At 38.8% G+C, this 17,895-nt stretch overlaps 2 protein-coding genes across 3 annotated transcripts in view; one reads left to right on the forward strand and one right to left on the reverse strand.

The window, feature by feature from the left end:
• The window catches only part of CSPP1 (centrosome and spindle pole associated protein 1), a 230,271-nt gene that overhangs the window by 145,723 nt on the left and 66,653 nt on the right, over positions 1-17,895 (reverse strand). The window lies entirely within an intron of this gene.
• PPP1R42 (protein phosphatase 1 regulatory subunit 42) overlaps positions 11,966-17,895 on the forward strand; it is a 44,638-nt gene continuing 38,708 nt past the window's right edge. For both annotated transcript variants that reach the window (XM_005663043.3, XM_001926086.4), the window contains exon 1: positions 11,966-13,130. The gene's annotated coding sequence lies outside the window, so the exon portion shown is untranslated. The remainder of the gene's footprint in view (positions 13,131-17,895) is intronic.

Below are 17,895 nucleotides of genomic sequence, written 5' to 3' on the forward strand. Positions count from 1 at the left end.
TAGGAACCATGAGGTTGCGGGTTTGGTCCCTGCCCTTGCTCAGTGGGTTAAGGATCCGGCGTTGCCGTAAGCTGTGGTGTAGGTTGCAGACGCGGCTCGGATCCTGTGTTGCTGTGGCTCTGGTGTAGGCCGGTAGCTACAGCTCCTACTGGACCCCTAGCCTGGGAATCTCCATATGCCACGGGAGCGGCCCAAGAAATAGCAAAAAGACCGAAAAAAAAAAAAAAAAATTGAGATTCGGTTAGATCTGAGAGTGTCGAATAGTTTGTATGGAGTAACAGAGATGACTTCAGTCAGTAAGATGAGCATAGATCCTGCAGGGGCCTTTTGGATTTTATCCTAACAGCAATAGGGAGCTAAAGAGTTTTAAACAGGAATGTACTAGTCAGTTTCCAAGAGCACTCAAGAAAGTTGTGGGCTGGATCAGATTAGATGAGATGAATTTGTGGAAATAAGAGGGCCCAAGACAAATCATGGCATACATCAAATTTTAAATGGTCAGAGGAAGAGGAGACCATGAGAGCAGAGAAGTAAGAAAACTTTAAGAAGTAATTTATAAGTGACTTCACATAAGGCGCAAGGTCAAGGAACACAAAGCCTAAAAGTTTTTCATTTAGATTTAGCAAAGAGGTGGTCTTTAGTAAGATGAGGAAGCCAATTATTACTAGCATCCAAATACCTTCTCAGACAGTTGATGACATAATAGCATTTTTGGTCTCATTTGATAATCCTTTAAATAAAGGCACCCCAATTTGAGATAGCATGACCTAGCCTCCATTTTTAGGCACTTAAAAAAAAAAAAAAACCATGGGAGTTCCCGTTGTGGTGCAGTTGTTAACGAATCCAACTAGGAATCACGAGGTTGCGGGTTCTATCCCTGGCCTTTCTCAGTAGGTTAAGGATCTGGCATTGCCGTGAGCTGTGGTGTAGGTTGCAGATGTGGCTTGGATCCCGCATTGCTGTGGCTCTGGTGTAGGCCAGTGGCAACAGCTCCGATTCGACACCAAGTCTGGGAACCTCCATATGCTGCGGGAGTGGTCCTAGAAAAGGCAAAAAGACAAAAACAAAAAACAAAACCATGACTGCCCCCAATGATCGGCTAAAATCTGTGTTTAGTGCACAGTCTTCAGCAATACCAATTGAGCCATTCAGTTAGGAACAGTGACAGAGTCATTGAGGATTCTCTGACATGAAAGAGTAAGGAATCCTTGAAGCCATCTTGGAAACATCCTAGCAGTTTTCACTCCAACACCTGAACACTGTTATCCACATGTAATTTGACCTTGGTGATCTAATCAACTAAGACATCATGGTGAGATAGAAAATATGCATGCCATGGTGCCTTGGTTGCAAGTAACAACAAAATCCCCCCCAAAACAGTTGCTTAAACAATAAAAGGAATTTATTGGCTCACCTAAACTACAGAGTCCAAAATCATATTTGGATTAGGCTTTCTATAATGTCTCAGCTCTGCCCTCCACATGTTGACCTAAATAAATCTCAAGCTGGACTCTTCCAAAGCGGCTGTACACCACAGCATCCAGTCAGGGGGAAAAAGCTGCTCATGGTTGTCAAAATAAGGTTCTGACTTCACTGTGATTGGTCTAACTTTGGTCATGAGCCTGCACCTGGGGAGCTGAAATGGGGTTAGTGATACCCAAACTGCATGACCACCACAAACTGAGGCTAAATGGACACTACAGAGACAACCCACAGTGTCCCATCTGCTCAACAGTCTAGCCCAGGCAGAAATAACCCCCGAAGAGAGCATTTTATTATAAATATACTTTATTAAAATATACTCTTATTATAAATAAAATATACTTTATGATAAATTATACTTCATTAAAAATAAGACCCTTTATAAATATTTCCAAAGGCATATCATTAAGTTTTAATGTATTGTCATGATCACTTTTGGTATAAATCTTCCAATTCACAATATTGACATTTTAGGAAATCAAGGTTGAATTTGCAGCCATCATCATTCAGAAACTAAGTCATGAATTGGCATTGCCTTTTTCTGCAAAGTATTATCTTATAGCCATGAGCTACTCAGGAGCTGAAAAGGCCATTTTCTGTCTTTTTTGTCTTTTTTTTTTGTTGTTGTTGTTGTTGCTATTTCTTGGGCCGCTCCCGCAGCATATGGAGGTTCCCAGGCTAGGGGTCGAATCGGAGCTATAGCCACCGGCCTACGCCAGAGCCACAGCAACGCGGGATCCGAGCCGCGTCTGCAACCTACACCACAGCTCACGGCAACGCCGGATCGTTAACCCACTGAGCAAGGGCAGGGACCGAACCCACAACCTCATGGTTCCTAGTTGGATTCGTTAACCACTGTGCCACGACGGGAACTCCTGAAAAGGCCATTTTCTAAGTGAAGTCTGGTTTTTGTACAGCTTCAAATTTTTTCAGAGATAATGTCTCAAGCTCTTTTGGCAATGATATACAGGAAATGCCAATCATCATCAAAAATTTAGTCCCAATGTCCAAGTAATAAAACTTGGACAGAAGCAAGGCTGGAGCAGATATGGAGAGAGAAGTCAATGGATATGGAATGAGGATTAGGACCAGTTACATCAAGCTCCCAGAGTCAAGAGTATTCCAAATTTTCCAGGTTGTTTTAATATCTCGGGGTCCTAGTTCCAAACAATTCAACATTAACTTCTATATATATAGAAGTTGAGGATGTATGCATTTAGTATCATTTTTAGGTTACACTGTCTAGTTACATGAGTACTTCATCCTACACATTTTATTTATTGATAACAGTAAGACACCACACAAGTTGTTATTTTGAAATCAGCAGTACTGCCGGGAACGAAAAGCCAAAAGGGGTGAGAAACTATTTGCGTTCCATTGTTTCTGAATTTAGAAAATTGGTTCTGAGACCAAACATCACATGCTCCATTTGAGGAATCAAGTCTGAAGATTGTTGTCATAAATTAGTATGACTACTTGGTATTCAGGTTTTTGAAAAAAATCACTGCATTGCACAATAGAATAATAAACTGCCCTATAGTGCAGCCACTTGAAAATAAACACAGAAGAGCAGGAGCATATGTAACTTTACAAAGAATCAGGAGAACTGTTTGGGAATTGGAGTGCTACATATTGCAGAGGTTCAGAGTTTCCAAAAACTGCTCTGTGAGTGATGAGGTACAGATGCCTAAGTCAAGCATGCAGAGAAGAGTTCATTTATATTGCTAAGTCTGCACTGTATCCACATGTAGCTGACTAAACTGGACTGAACACAGACTGTTTCTAAGGTTTCTTTCTATATCTCTGGATTGTTTTAACTACAAACTCCAGAAGACACATACATGGGTAAGCAATGTGGTTTTTTGAAGACAGAAAAATACACTACACGGAATGATGGCTTTTAGTGTTGCTCATCGGTATGATATAAAATAAGTAAAAGTTGATTATGTTCGTAATGGAAAAAATCATTAAGAAAAAAGTTGAGTATATTCAAATTATGATGGGGTAATTATTTCAGTCACTATTCAATAATTAATATGTCTATGTCATTGCATTCAGAAAACTCAAAATCTAATTGTATGTTCTCTCAGTTTAGTCTATTTTCAATACAGGTTTTAGCAGCAAATAAACTTAGCAAATAAATACCTTCTTGGGTCCAAATGCTAGTAGAGGGTCTTCAAGTGATTTGTTCTAAGGTAGTATAAATCTCTAAAAATTTCTAAACTTTTTATCCAACTATTACTGGAAGAAATACCATTTATCTTTATAAAGTTATTACCTACTTATTTTAGAGAGCTAGTAACATGAAACTCAGGTTAACTGTGACCAGATTGGTATATTTAAACTTTTAAGCTCAGAAAACAGAACATTACAAAAATAAAATAAGGAACTCTGTCATTTCAGGTCAAATTTGGGCGGAAACAGCTAAAATCATAGCTTGATAACTAACACCAATGATTAATTGCTTTTTCAACATGTGCATTATCTTAGTGCCAAAAATTATGGAACAATTGCCTAACAAATTGGAGAGTCCCTGATGTCAGTACTCATATTTTCCTTGGATTATACTAAGCAATTATGCTAAACTTTCTAATGACTGAGTAAAATGGTATTGTGCCTTGGGGCACATTTTGATGAACTACAGTTGTACTTTTTATAACCTAAGAGGCATATGCATAAAGAAATATATTGTCAAGAATAGAGCTCTGTGACCTTTAAGTTAGGTTTCAGAGGATTATAAATATCATATAACTATGAATATGTTAACTGTTACAAAGCATAACTTTAAACTACTTACCTTCCTGAAATTTTAGTTTATATAAGCTCATCTGCAAATTCATGTTTTATTTAAATGATGCACTTTTGTTCCTAGAATTTTCAACTTTATTCTCTATGATCTATTTATTATTCGAATAAATTTCAATTTATTATTTTGTATTATGAATGATACTAAATAAGTCCTTTAAAATATGTATGTGTTTAGCTTTGTTTTCTTCCACTATTACGAAATCATTCTATCATTTCTTACATGTGTTTAAAGCATATTTGAGGCTATTAAGATTCTGGGCTTACATAAAGTAACATAAATTAGACAAAATAAAAAATAATTCATGATCTTACTCATGAGGCCACACCATTTTGAATAATTACAACCATCTGAAAAGTTCTGTATACCCTTAGAGAAATTAATTTGATAGGCCACTGATGTGAGAATTATATATGAACACCATCTTTTAGGGGATATTTTCAACTTCTAACTAGTCTTAATATTTAAGGTAAACCACTACATTATTTAAAATTAAGGAACTAACTGTTAAAATGGTAATTCATTTAGATAGAAATCAATATTTTTTATTATCCCAAGATCTAAAAACAGTTTGTTAACAAATGCTTTACTGTGGAAAACAGTATGGAGATGTCTTAAAAAACTGAAAACAGAACTATCATATGAAACAGCAATTCCACTCCTGTGTATATATCTAAAAAAACCCAAAAACACTACTTCAAAAACACACGCCAATGTTCATAGTGGCATTATTTATAATTGATAAGATATGGAAGCAATTTATATGTCCATCAACAGATGAATGCATAAAGATGTGATATATCTATAGGTGTGTGTATATATAAGTATATAGAATACACACACACACACACACATACACACACACAATGGAATACTACTCAGCCATAAAAGAATTTAATTTTTCCATTTGCAAAGCAGGGATGGACTTGGAGGATATTATGCTAAGTGAAATAGGTCAGGCAGAGAAAGACAAATACTGTATGATATCACCTATACGTGGAATATAAAAAATACAACAAACTAGTAAATAAAATGAAAAGTAGCAGACCCACAGATACAGAGAGCAAGCTAGTGGTTACCAGTGAGGAAAGGGAAGGGGGAAGCGTAACTAGGTGTAGGATTAAGAGGTACAAACTATTATGTATAAAATAAACTACAGGATATATTGTACAACACAGGGAATGTAGCCAGTAATTTATAATAACTATAAGTGGAGTATGACATTTAAAATTAGTGAATCACTATACTGCATACCTATAACTTATATAATATTGAATGTACATCAACTGCAACTCAATTTAAAAAGTGCTTTACCTATTTCAATAAGGAGTAAAACTGAAACAAAAGTTACATTAAATATGAGATTAGGGAGCACAAGTAGAAATTATATTTTCTAATTCTCAGGCTCCTACTCCCAGATTTCTAAGAGTATCTTTAACAATACTATATTTATTGGAGTTCCCGTCATGGCGCAGTGGTTAACGAATCCAACTAGGAACCATGAGGTTGCAGGTTCAATCCCTGCCCTTGCTCAGTGGGTTAACGATCCACCGTTGCCATGAGCTGTGGTGTAGGTTGCAGACGAGGCTCGGATCCCGCATTGCTGTGGCTCTGGTGTAGGCTGGCGGCTACAGCTCTGATTAGACCCCTAGCCTGGGAACCTCCATATGCCGCGGGAGCGGCCCAAGAAATAGCAAAAAGACCAAATAATAATAATAATAATAATACTATATTTATCATGTTAATATCTGACTATAAGAAAATTACATTTCAACCAAGGCTTTTTTTTCTTTGTGGGCCGCCCCTCACCATATGGAGCTCCCAAGCCAAGGAGCCGAGCTGCAGCTGCGACCTATACCACAGCTGTGGCAATGCCAGAACTGTACCAGGCCAGGGACTGAACTTGCAACTCAGGGCTCCAGAAAAAACGCCGATCCCATTGTGCCACAGTGGGAATGCCTCAACCAAAATTTTGAATTTCAACTTGTAATAAGTGACAGCTGTTCTTTCTTCAAACTCTAAATATAATAAAGTTAGCTTTTCCCACTAATAAAATTTGTATTCTGCCTTATGAGCTAAATGCTGCTATAAACCCAAATTCAAATCTCACTGTAGCCTTAAAGGCTGATCTGGTTCCTGCTTTCCTCTCATTCTGTTCTCCTCCTCCATACCATGCTCTGGCCAGTGTCCTGGGGTCCTTAAGCTCAGCCACACCCCACCCCCAACCCCCTGAGTCCTTACACTGGCTGCTTCCTAGGCCTGGAACACTTCCTCACCGGCTTTCACAGGCCTGGCTCCTCAAGCTCCTGGTTCTTCAAGTCCCAGGTCAAATTCTGCCTCCACAGAGAAATGTAGCCTGTCCCTCTCATATCAAGAAAGCACCTCTCTCCTTCTCTCCTTCTTCCCCACTTCTATAGCCCAGTCACAGTCATTTTACCCTATTCATTTCCTTCACAGAATGTACCAGAAATTATCTTGGCCATTGACTTACTTTTTCACCAGCTACCTCCCCTTACTAGAAGGTACGCACCACACAAATGGGGACTTGGTCTAATGACCTTCTGCATACTAAGCAAGCACTTGACCAACGGCACACAGTAGGCACTCAACACATATCTGTTCAATGAAGAAATACATGCAATGGACATTTCAATTTGTTTTTTTAGAAACATTAACAATATGTGTTTTTAGGATGACAAAGTTAAATGTTTATTATGCACTTGTACAGGAAACTGACTTGTTTTATTGTAAAATTATTATAAAATGAAAATCTTTCCCCAAACTTCTAACAGATTTAAAATAAGAGTAAAAAAAAGTTGTTTTTTTTTTTAAATTTTTCAATCAAGGGTCACTGTCACAGAAATATGCAAACAGCTATACACACTAGTTAAAAAAACAAAAAACACCAGCCATTTTCAAAAACAAACATGAAGGAATGGAACACTTTTCAAACAAGCTAAGCCAAAAAAGCAGACAGGAGCCAAAAAAAATAAAGCAATTAAATACAAATATACAAGATGTTTTCACTGATTTTAACAAATTGCTTCGAAAGACATAAGAATAGAGTATATTACATTGCTGAGTTTTGTTCTTAGTCTCAATCCATCACCAACTAATTAAACTTTTGCTGAACTTATTATTGGCCTGATAAATTTAAGCAGTGTCTTGGATCTCTATTAGAAAATAGAGGCTCCCCACCCTTGGTTTGAAAGACAATTTTTTTTTTAATTCCTAAAACAAAAGTGATGAACTGTTCCTGAAACCTAATCTAAACGTCTTCCAAAATTATAAGTCCCTTTCTTGCAAATGCTTCCTGAAAGACTCAAACTAAAGTATTAGGCTCTACTGACAATATGTTTCAGGAATCTTTATTCCTGAATAAATCATAATAAAATATTACCTGAATTAGAACGTGTTTACAGAAATACTTTTCAGAAAACATTTTTACTCTAAAATATATTAACTAAAATATATTTAGTCATAAATGTGACTTTAAGGTAATGAAGCTGATTTTCAGTTTAATTTACATCCACATCTCATACATGTTATATTTATTACAATTTGACCCTCTAAGGGAGTGTGGAAGTGAGCCATTTCAGAAAAGAGTTTTGTGTATTAAACATAATAGAACTTTAAAAATACAACTTAAGAAAGTTTTGTGTATTAAAATTAATAGAATGAATTCCCGTTGTGGCTCAGCAGGTTAAGAACCCAACTAGAATCCGTGAGAATGTGGGTTTGATCCCTGACCTCACTCAGTGGGTTAAGGATCTGGTATTGCCATGAGCTGTGGTATAGGTCACAGATGCAGCTCAGGTCTGGCATTGCTGTGGCTGTGGTATAGGCTGGCAGCTGCAGCTTCGATTTGATCTAGCCAAGGACCTCCACATGCCTCAGGTATGGCCTCAAAAAGAAAAAATAAAATAAATCTAACTTTTAAAAAATTAATAGAACTTGATAAAACCCTTTCATATGCATTCTTAGGTAGTGACTGGAGCATGAAAAGATGGGTTTGAAAGCTGTTTCTGAGATTATGTGGACTTGATTTAGGGACCAAATGTAGAGGTACTAAATGACTCTCAGGCTCTACTTTGCATAGCAGGGTGGTCTGTGGGCAAGGCAGGACTAGAAGAGGCAGATGAGATTTGTGCAGAACAGAAAGGAGTTCAGATCTTGACAGGCTCAGGGTTTTTTGCCTCTAGGACATTTACATCCAAGTGGAATGAATGTCTAGCAGCAAGCTGGATGTGTGGGTCTGGAAATCAGGAGAAATACCATGGATTGTTTTATACAGAACCTATGTAGTAATCATTTACGTTCACAGAATACATTACATAAAAAAGACATAAATAAGTTACTCATCAAGTTTTAAGTAAATTATCTATTACTGGTATCCATATTGTGTATATCAAGTCATTAAAAAGCCATGAAGTTCTCAATTTAATGATCATGACCATGCTACAGAAATTAGGAGTAAAGCCTTGGATGGGAACTGCCTCATCCATAAACAAAAAGGCTTCCTTTGTAACTGACTCTACATATAGCCTATATAAATGGATACTTGTTTTAAAAAAATCTTTTGTTCAAGCTAAGCTACAACCTCATATAATCATTTTCATTTCTCTCCTCTGAGTTTGAGTTCCCAGCATGTGGCAGTGGGTTAAGAATCCAGTTATAGTCACTCGGGTCGCTGCAGAGGTGCTCAGTGGGTTAAAGGATCCAGCATTGCTATTGCTGCAGCTGTGGCTCAGAATCAGTCCCTGGCCTGGAATCTTCTGTATGTTGCAGATGTGGCCATAAATTTTAAAAAAGAAGAAAATGAGAGTCATGTCCCAAATTTCTAAGGAAAATTTCCCTCTTTAAAAAAAGATTCCAGGAGTTCCCGTCGTGGCTCAGTGGTTAACAAATCCAACTAGGAGCCATGAGGTTGCAGGTTCGATCCCCAGCCTTGCTCAGTGGTTTAAGGATCCAGCATTGCCATGAGCTGTGGTTGTAGGTCACAGATGCGGCTCAGATCCCGAGTTGCTGTGGCTCTGGCATAGGCCAGTGGCTACAGCTCCAATTAGACCCCTAGCCTGGGAACCTCCATATGCCATGGGAGTGGCCCTAGAAAAATAAATAAATAAATAAATAAATAAATAAATAAATATTCCAACGCTTCCTGTATCAGTTATTTATTATTGCATAACAAATTACCCCAAAATTGAGTGGCTTAAATTACATATTTATTATTTCCAGATTTTATGGATCAGGAACTTGAGTTCTCTGCTTCAGGGTCTCTCACAAGGCTGTAATCAAGGTGTTAGGCAGGGATGAGGTCTCACCTGAAAGCTCAACTGGGGAAGGATTGACTTCCAAGCTTAAACAGTAATTGCCGACATTCAGTTTCTCATTGAGAGTACAGATCCTCACTAGTCCTTGGCTAGGGACCATTTTCAGTCCTTGCATTCTAAATAACAGCTTGCTCTAACAAAGAGTGCAAGCCAAAAATGCAATAGAGTTTGCCAGCAAGACAGAAAGCACAATCTTTTGTAACCTAATTGCAGAAATGACATCTCATCAACTTCACCTTATTCTACTATTTAGAACAAGTCACAATGCCTATCCCACACTCTGGGGGAGGGTTTCATACAAGAACGTGAATCCCAGGAGATGAGATCACTGAAACCATGTTAGAAGTCTGCCTACCATACTTACTTATATTTATAAATCTCAAGATCAAAACCAAAAGGAAGAGCTAACCCCAATAAATGATCATCGCATAGAGTTCTGTGATGATACACATGTCTGGGCCCTTTTCTCAATGAAAGTAATCATTAAAGTGTTTTCTGTGAGTATATACACTAATGGTCAGGAAATATATTAATTGACAGATACATAGAACAATATTCTAAATAAAAAGTGTGCTTCTGTCTAAAGTTACTTGGAAATTCTATTAAAGACCTTAGAGAATGTGTTCTTTAGCACATTCTTCCAAGAGTGTCTTTTAAAATTATTCACAACTTTTTTTTCTACAAATACAAATTTCTCATCACCTGTCAAAGTGTGTAAATCTTTGAGCATTTTATGCAGACCTTATAAACGTGGCACTGAAGAAAAGTATTTCTTGTAGTCTGCCAATTTTCTGCTACATTGCAAAGTACACAGATGATTGTTTAACACTGTGTGTCACTAGACAGGAATTACGTTTCACGTCTTAATGAGAAAATACTGTCTATTAAACTTGTTACATTAAAAAAAAAACAATGAGTGATTCAACCATTTTAAACTATGAAAATACTAGCAGTCACAAAGAGATTTTCAATTCTATAAAGCGTAGAATCCAAAGTGGACTTTCAGAAATAATGTTATCATTTTTTAAAAATGATAACACAAATGGATCATACTCCTTTTATAATGACATATGAAACTATTATAAAGATTAATGGAGCAACTGGTTTCCAATGAGGCATTGCTAAACATATTTCTGTAATGCTAGCAGCAAGTTACATGAGGGCTACACAAAACAATACGACAGCCCTGCATATATTGCTGAATCTATTGTTCCCAAATGAATGGCCTATAAAATAGGTAAGAAAGGCATCTGATTTTTGCTGTAGTGTTTCAGCCATATTATTTTCATCATTCTTTTATTTCTTCATATCCTTCTGTAGCTGTTTATTCCATTAGGTACCCTCCTCCTGAACTTCTTTCCCCAGTGTCTGAATCTGATTTATTGGTTTCTTAATCATTGAATTGGTATTTGTTCTTCTCAGAACAAAACTCACTTCTGATACTCTCTGACATCTTAACTAGCTTTGCTTCCCTCTTCCATTCAAACCAGCTGGCATAGCTGACTTGCTCTTTCTCTTTCCTCACCTTCTCCCTCACCCCCATTCGTGACCCCACAGTTTCAATGATCAGTTCCATTCTGGAAACTATCAAACCTACCCCACCTCACATTTAACATATGTAAACGAAATTCATCCACTTCCCCTCAAATTACTTGCCACACTCTCCTTTTTCTCCAGTATCATCCCTTTATCCTATCTAACACCTAGGAATTATCTTCAACTTCTCTCTCCCTTTAACCTATCCACTATCGTTTTATTAAATCATGCTTCAGGATGCTTCCTAAATTTGTTCATTTCTTTTCACTTTCTTTGCCTTCACCCTAATCCAGATCAACACTGCTTCACAACTGAAAAATGTCCGGAAAGTGTTTAGGATTCATCTGTCCCCAACCCCTGGTCCCTTTTTCTAGCTTAATCTTACTGTAACAGTCAGTGAGATGTACGAAGATATGCTTGAAATTAGGAGCCCAGGGGTAAATTCTCTCCTGCCACCTCAGGTGTCACCTTCAACATATTTCTTTGCTTTCTCTAGGCTTAGGAATTTCCTCATCTGTAAAATGGCAAGTTGGACTGTTCACATGAGCTCAAAGCCACCTTGTAATTCCAACAATCTTCTACTCTCACATTGCTTTTTTTGTCTTTTTGCCATTTCTTGGGCCACTGCTGCAGCATATGGAGGTTCCCAGTCTAGGGGTCTAATCGGAGCTTTAGCCACTGGCCTACGCCCGAGCCACAGCAACGCCAGATCCGAGCCGCGTCTGCAACCTACACCACAGCTCAGGGCAATGCCAGATCCTTAACCCATTGAGCAAGGCCAGGGATTGAACCCGCAACCTCATGGTTCCTAGTCGGATTCGTTAACCACTAAGCCACGACGGGAACTCCTACTCTGACATTTCTATGTTCAAGAAATAGCAATGACTTTTCCAGCATGTCCCCACGCTAAAGATCACAGCCATTACTGTTTTCCAGCTTGTACAGTCCCTTGATCTAGATTGCTCACTTTACCATATCCCTAATGAGGGCCAGTCTTTCCACTGTAAGTGTCAATTCCTTGTTCTATTGTTCTTCTCCTTCATCTCCTTCTTCTGTAAATTATGCATTTCAAAACACAGTGACTGTTTAAGTAAAAGGCACTTTGCCAGGTCCTGGGACTAGTGAGGTTAAAGAAATAATCCTGCCCTCAGAGAATTTACCATCTTATTGCAGATATGAGGAAGTAACAAACATATAGCATTGTGTTAACTGTTATGCTAAAGAAGCATATCCCAGTTGTTTGGAGGGCAAAAAAGGATTATTTATGGAAACTTCAGGGGGGAAATGCACTAATTCCAAGGTGAATCCTTTAATATTATAAAGGAAATTAAGAATTTAGGAGGAAAGTTATCTTCTATTGTTACCTTGAGAGAGGAGGTGAGGGTAAATTTTTTTTTTTTTTTAGAACAGGGCATACCGAGCCAGGTGCCAGATTGGAAACTCTGGAGCACAGAGGCAAGCAATGAGCCTGGTTATTATAAATGTAATGCAACATCGACCTAAGGAGTTTGGATTTTATGCGAGGAGAGGTAAAGTATGGACTGCACTTTTATTCAAACAATTCACTTCCCGGTCGTTTATTGCGAAACGTGGTAACTAGGCACTGAAACTGTCAAAGCTGATGGCAAGGATAATCTAGTAGGGGAAAATGATGGCCTGCCAACAATCATTCTGGCACCCGGCTGGTCCACTAAGACGCTAATGCAACCGATGATTTACAGCCGCATCAAGCTAACTGACCTCCACTCGAACCCTACCTAGGGGCTACCACCAGCCCCCGCTGCCACGTCATAGACTGCTCCGCCCGCTGAAAGCCACAGGAGAGCTCTTCCAGTGACCTCGCGAGATTTCCCGTGAGCCCGCGGCGGACTCTAAGCGTCTGTCTGGTCGCCCAGCAACCGGGGCTGCGGAGGAGCTTGGCACTTGCGAAATTGACCAAACCCGAATCACTGACCCGGCTCATCCTGCTAATGGTGAGATGCCTTACGGGGAAGAAGTGTGGGAAATGAGGAAGCCCTAGGGCCACGTTTCTCAAACTTAGTAAGGCTCTCACAGGGCACTTGTTAAAATACAGATTCACAAGTCTTATCTCCAAACATCTAGAATTTCCAGAAAGTCTGAAAATCTCTATTTTAAACAAAGGCCTAGAATCAGGCAAGGCTGGGAAATAACTGTAGACGAAGAAGACACTGGTGGAAGGGTACCCACAACGCTTAGGATGCGAGATTTGTTAGCATCCGGAAGCCACTGAATTGGGGGCTAAGGGAAATATACAAAAACTCGATCTGGAAGCGTCCCCTGCATCTAGCCGGTAGGAGCCCCAAACTATGAAAGACAAGCGGTCTACTGAAATGGATTGCCAGAGCGCATGTATGGCAGCTCTAAACTGGCTAGGATAGAGATGGAGCTATCCTAGCAAGAGGAGCCCTGAGATAAGAGATATGTAGTAGGGAAAAACTGAAAAAGCAGTTTCTCAAACTTTAGAAAATAATGAACCTCTTTTAAAAGAAAATCAAGGATGTCTCACAAGTGTTGACATAATTATTTTTAGTATACTGTTCTAAAATGTATCCAGGAGTTCCCGTCCTGGCACAGCAGAAATAAATCCGACTAGGAACCATGAGGTTGCTGGTTGGATCCCTGGCCTTGCTCAGTAGGTTAAGGATCCAGCGTTGCCTGCCCTGAGCTGTGTGTGGTGTAGGTCATAGACATGGCTGGGATCTGGCATTGCTGTGGCAACAGCTCCGACTAGACCCCTAGCCTGGGAACCTCCATATGCTGCTGGTGCGGCCCTAAAAGGTCAAAAGACAAAAAAAATAAATAAATGAATAAATAAATTTAAAAAAAATAAAAATAAAAAATAAAATGTATCCAAATCCAAACGAGGCTCAGTTTAAATTCTTGAAGTTTATAATTCCCCTAAAACAAGCTATATAGTACCAATAAAAGTTTAGTATTATATCAACCAGGTGAATGGCGGTGTTTTGATGAAACCAAATCCTCTCCTGTGGATTTGACTGCTACAGTGCACATTCTTCTGAATTAACAGTTTCTATTATTGTGTGTTATGGTTTGATTCATTTCTCTCCCTTTCCACATTCAAACCCCTGGAAGGTTTGCCTGTAGCTTGTTGATGAGATCCATTGGCCTTCCCCTGGTTTAGTAAATATATTATTAAATATAATAATTATATATCACATTAGCCCCTTTTCTAATTGTCTTGAGAGAATTAAATTTATTTCTATACAAATATATATTTAACACTGGTAACCATGGTAAAAATGCACATGGTAAAGAGGTTATGTATGACAGGGTTTCTCCCTTACAGCTGAAGCAGGAGACTTCAGCTGTAAGGGAGACTTCAGCTGTAAGGTGGCCATGAGGGAGCAACCCTGTTCTATGAAGGAAGTGATGCCCTTTGGGAGTAACTTTGGCCATTGGGAGACAGGAACCATGAATGATTTACTTTCCCTTCTTTCCTCCATAGTGAGACTTTGAGGAAACACAGCCATTTCAAAAGTCCCCTCTGAAAACATGCTGTGGCTGGGTTACACATTATCATATATTTGCTCTCCTTGATCTCTATCTCATTCCTTTTTCCCTCTCTTCTGCTTCCCTGAGATTAGAACCCCCCCCAAAGTGTTATCACATGAGTTTTACATGAGTTTTTTCTTCAGATTCTGTTTTCTAACTTGGGCTAAAACAGAGAAATTTTGGATCATCTGAATTTTCATGAATGACTATGCTATAAATGGACTTAGTCTCTAGGTTCCAGTGTACAGATTGGTATTTGTACAAATTTTGGTATTTGTACAAATTTCCACAAATGTTTCTAAAATTTGAAAATATGGGCCAAAGAAATCATATTTTTAAAATACTTTAAATATTTAAAATTTTAAGCAATAAACACAATGTAATTCCCCCAAAAAATGACATCTGCAATATCAGCAAAAATATATGATTCCTGAAAATGACTCTTAAAAAAAGTATGTATGGCCTTAATTGGAAGAAAATTATAAAACTATTGAAAGTCATTAAAGAGGAACTCCTAAAATGGGTATAACACTTACCATAGTGCTGGAAAAGACGGCTCAGTATTAGAGAGATGTTAGTGTTTCACAAATTGTTTAAAAATTCAATGTAATTCCTAGCAAAATTCTGACAGGATTTTTCATGGAATATGATAAGGTAACGTTTTTTTTTACGGCCACACCCAGAGCATATGGAAATTCCCAGGCCAGGGATTAAATCCCAGCCACAGCTGCAATCTATGCTTCAGCCAGATCCTTTAACCCACTGCACCAGGCTGGAGAATGAACCTGCACCTCTGTAGCATCTCCAGTGGCTACAGTCGGATTCTTAATCCCCCTGTTCCACATCAGAAACTATGATCATTTAATTTGTAAATGTATATGAAAGAGTTAAGGTGGAAAGGATTCTGGGAATATGGCAGAAAATGTAGCATCTGCCTCCTCACCTAAGTAATAGCTACAACTGGCAGAACCTGTTTGCTGTAACTATTTTGTAATGCTGGAGTCTATCAAAGGCTTACAACTTACAGGGAAAAGCTGACAAACCACGTAAACTGTGGTTCATTTTGGTCAGTTTCAGATCTTACCTCTACAGTAGCTACCCATCCCCCAGGCTGAATCCTGTGGTAGGAAGCTGTGCAGGGGTTTCTGGAGCATCTTATACACAGCTCACAGGAGCCAGGTTGGCAGAAAGTACACGAAATACTGAGAATCTGCCCTCTAATCACTGATTGCTGCTTCTGATCACAGGGATGCAGACAAGAGGTTGTACCTCTTCCCATTGTTGCAAGCCCCACTCCCTCTGGCTGAAGTGACAGGGGGATTTAAAGGGCTGCTGCTCCCCCCACACACACACACTTTATTTTTCTCTTTTTGCCCTTTTGGAAAATTAGACAATAAAATGAGGGCATTCAAAAGCAGTTGCATACAAAGAGAAAAACAGAAAGTCGCCTGTACATGCCAAGAAAAAGGGCCAAGCTCAGAAAAAAATCTGAGAAGACCTTGAATTTGCACCTCAGGCTGATACTCAGCCCAAAGATAGCCTGTAACAATTTAAAAAATAAACCCAAACAGGGAGTTCCCATTGTGGTGCAATGGAAACAAATCTGACTAGTATCCATGAGGATGCAGGTTCAATCCCTGGCCTCACTCAATAGGTTAAGGATTCAGCGTTGCCGTGAGCCATGATGTAGGTCGCAGACTTGGCTCGGATCTGGTGCTGCTGTAGCTGTGGCATTGGCCGGCAGCTGCAGCTCCGATTCAACTCCTAGCCTGGGAACTTCCATATGCTGTGGGTGTGGCCCTAAAAAGCAAAGAGAAAACATTATTCATCAGAAACTTTCAGGTCAGAAGATAGTGGACTGATATAATCAAAGTGCTAAAAGAAAAAAACATGGAGTTCCCGTCGTGGCGCAGTGGTTAACGAATCCGACTAGGGACCATGAGGTTGCGGGTTCAGTCCCTTCCCTTGCTCAGTGGGTTAATGATCCAACGTTGCCGTGAGCTGTGGTGTAGTTCGTGGACGTGGCCCGGATCCCGCGTTGCTGTGGCTCTGGCGTAGGCCGGTGGCTACAGCCTCGATTAGACCCCTAGCCTGGAAACCTCCATATGCCGCAGGAGCGGCCCAAGAAATGGCAAAAAGACAAAAAAAAAAAAAAAAAGAAAGAAAGAAAGAAAGAAAGAAAGAAAAAAACATGCCAGCCAAGAATCCAATATTGTCAAAACTGTCCTTCAAAAGTGAGGCAAAGATTAAGCCATTCCCAGATGAACAAAACTGAGGGAGTTTATTACCATTATATCTGCCCTGCAATAAATGCTCATGGGAGACCAGCAGGGTAAAATGAAAGAATATTAGATGGTGATTCAAATCCATATGAAGAAATAAAGACTTCAAAAAAAAGTGAATACATGGGCAATTATAAAAGCTAGTATTGTTGTAACAATGTTAGTAATTGTACTTTTTGTTTTTCTACATGGAAAAGAAACTAATACATTTAAAAAACAATGAGTCAAAAAATCTAGTATTGCAACTTTAGTTTGTAACTCCACATTTTATTACATAATTTAAGTGACTAATGCATTTAAAAGAATCGTTAGTTTGGGAGTTCCTGTTGTGGCTCAGCAGTAACAAACCCAACTAGTATCCATGAGGTTGCAGGTTCAATCCCTGGCCTCATTCAGTGGGTTAAGGATCCAGCATTGCTGTTGCTGTGAACTGTGGTGTAGGTTACAGACACGGCTCAGATCTGGCGTTTCCATGGCTGTGGTATAGGCCAGCAGCTGTAGCTCCAATTCAACCCCTAGCCTGGGAACTTCCATATACCATACCTGTGGCCCTTAAAAAAAAAAAATTGTTGGTTTGCGTTTGGCGGCACATAATGTATAAAGATGTAATTTTGTGACATCAACAACCAAAACGGTGGGGACAGAGCTATAAAGGAACAGTTTTATATATTATTTAAGTTGGCAATTAATTGAAATTAGACTAATATAACTTGAGGATGATAAATATAATATCCATGGTAACCACAAAGAAAATAGTTATGGAATATATACAGAATGCAATGATAAAGGAATTTAGTTTCACTACAAAAAAATCACTAAAAAAAATGACAAGAAAGTAGAAAATAAAAGACAAAACCTATAAGGCATATAGAAAATAAATAACAAGATAACAGAGATAAACATTTATGCACCTAATGAAAGA

The sequence above is a fragment of the Sus scrofa genome, chromosome 4, assembly GCF_000003025.6.
Source record: "Sus scrofa isolate TJ Tabasco breed Duroc chromosome 4, Sscrofa11.1, whole genome shotgun sequence".
Lineage (NCBI taxonomy): Eukaryota > Metazoa > Chordata > Mammalia > Artiodactyla > Suidae > Sus > Sus scrofa.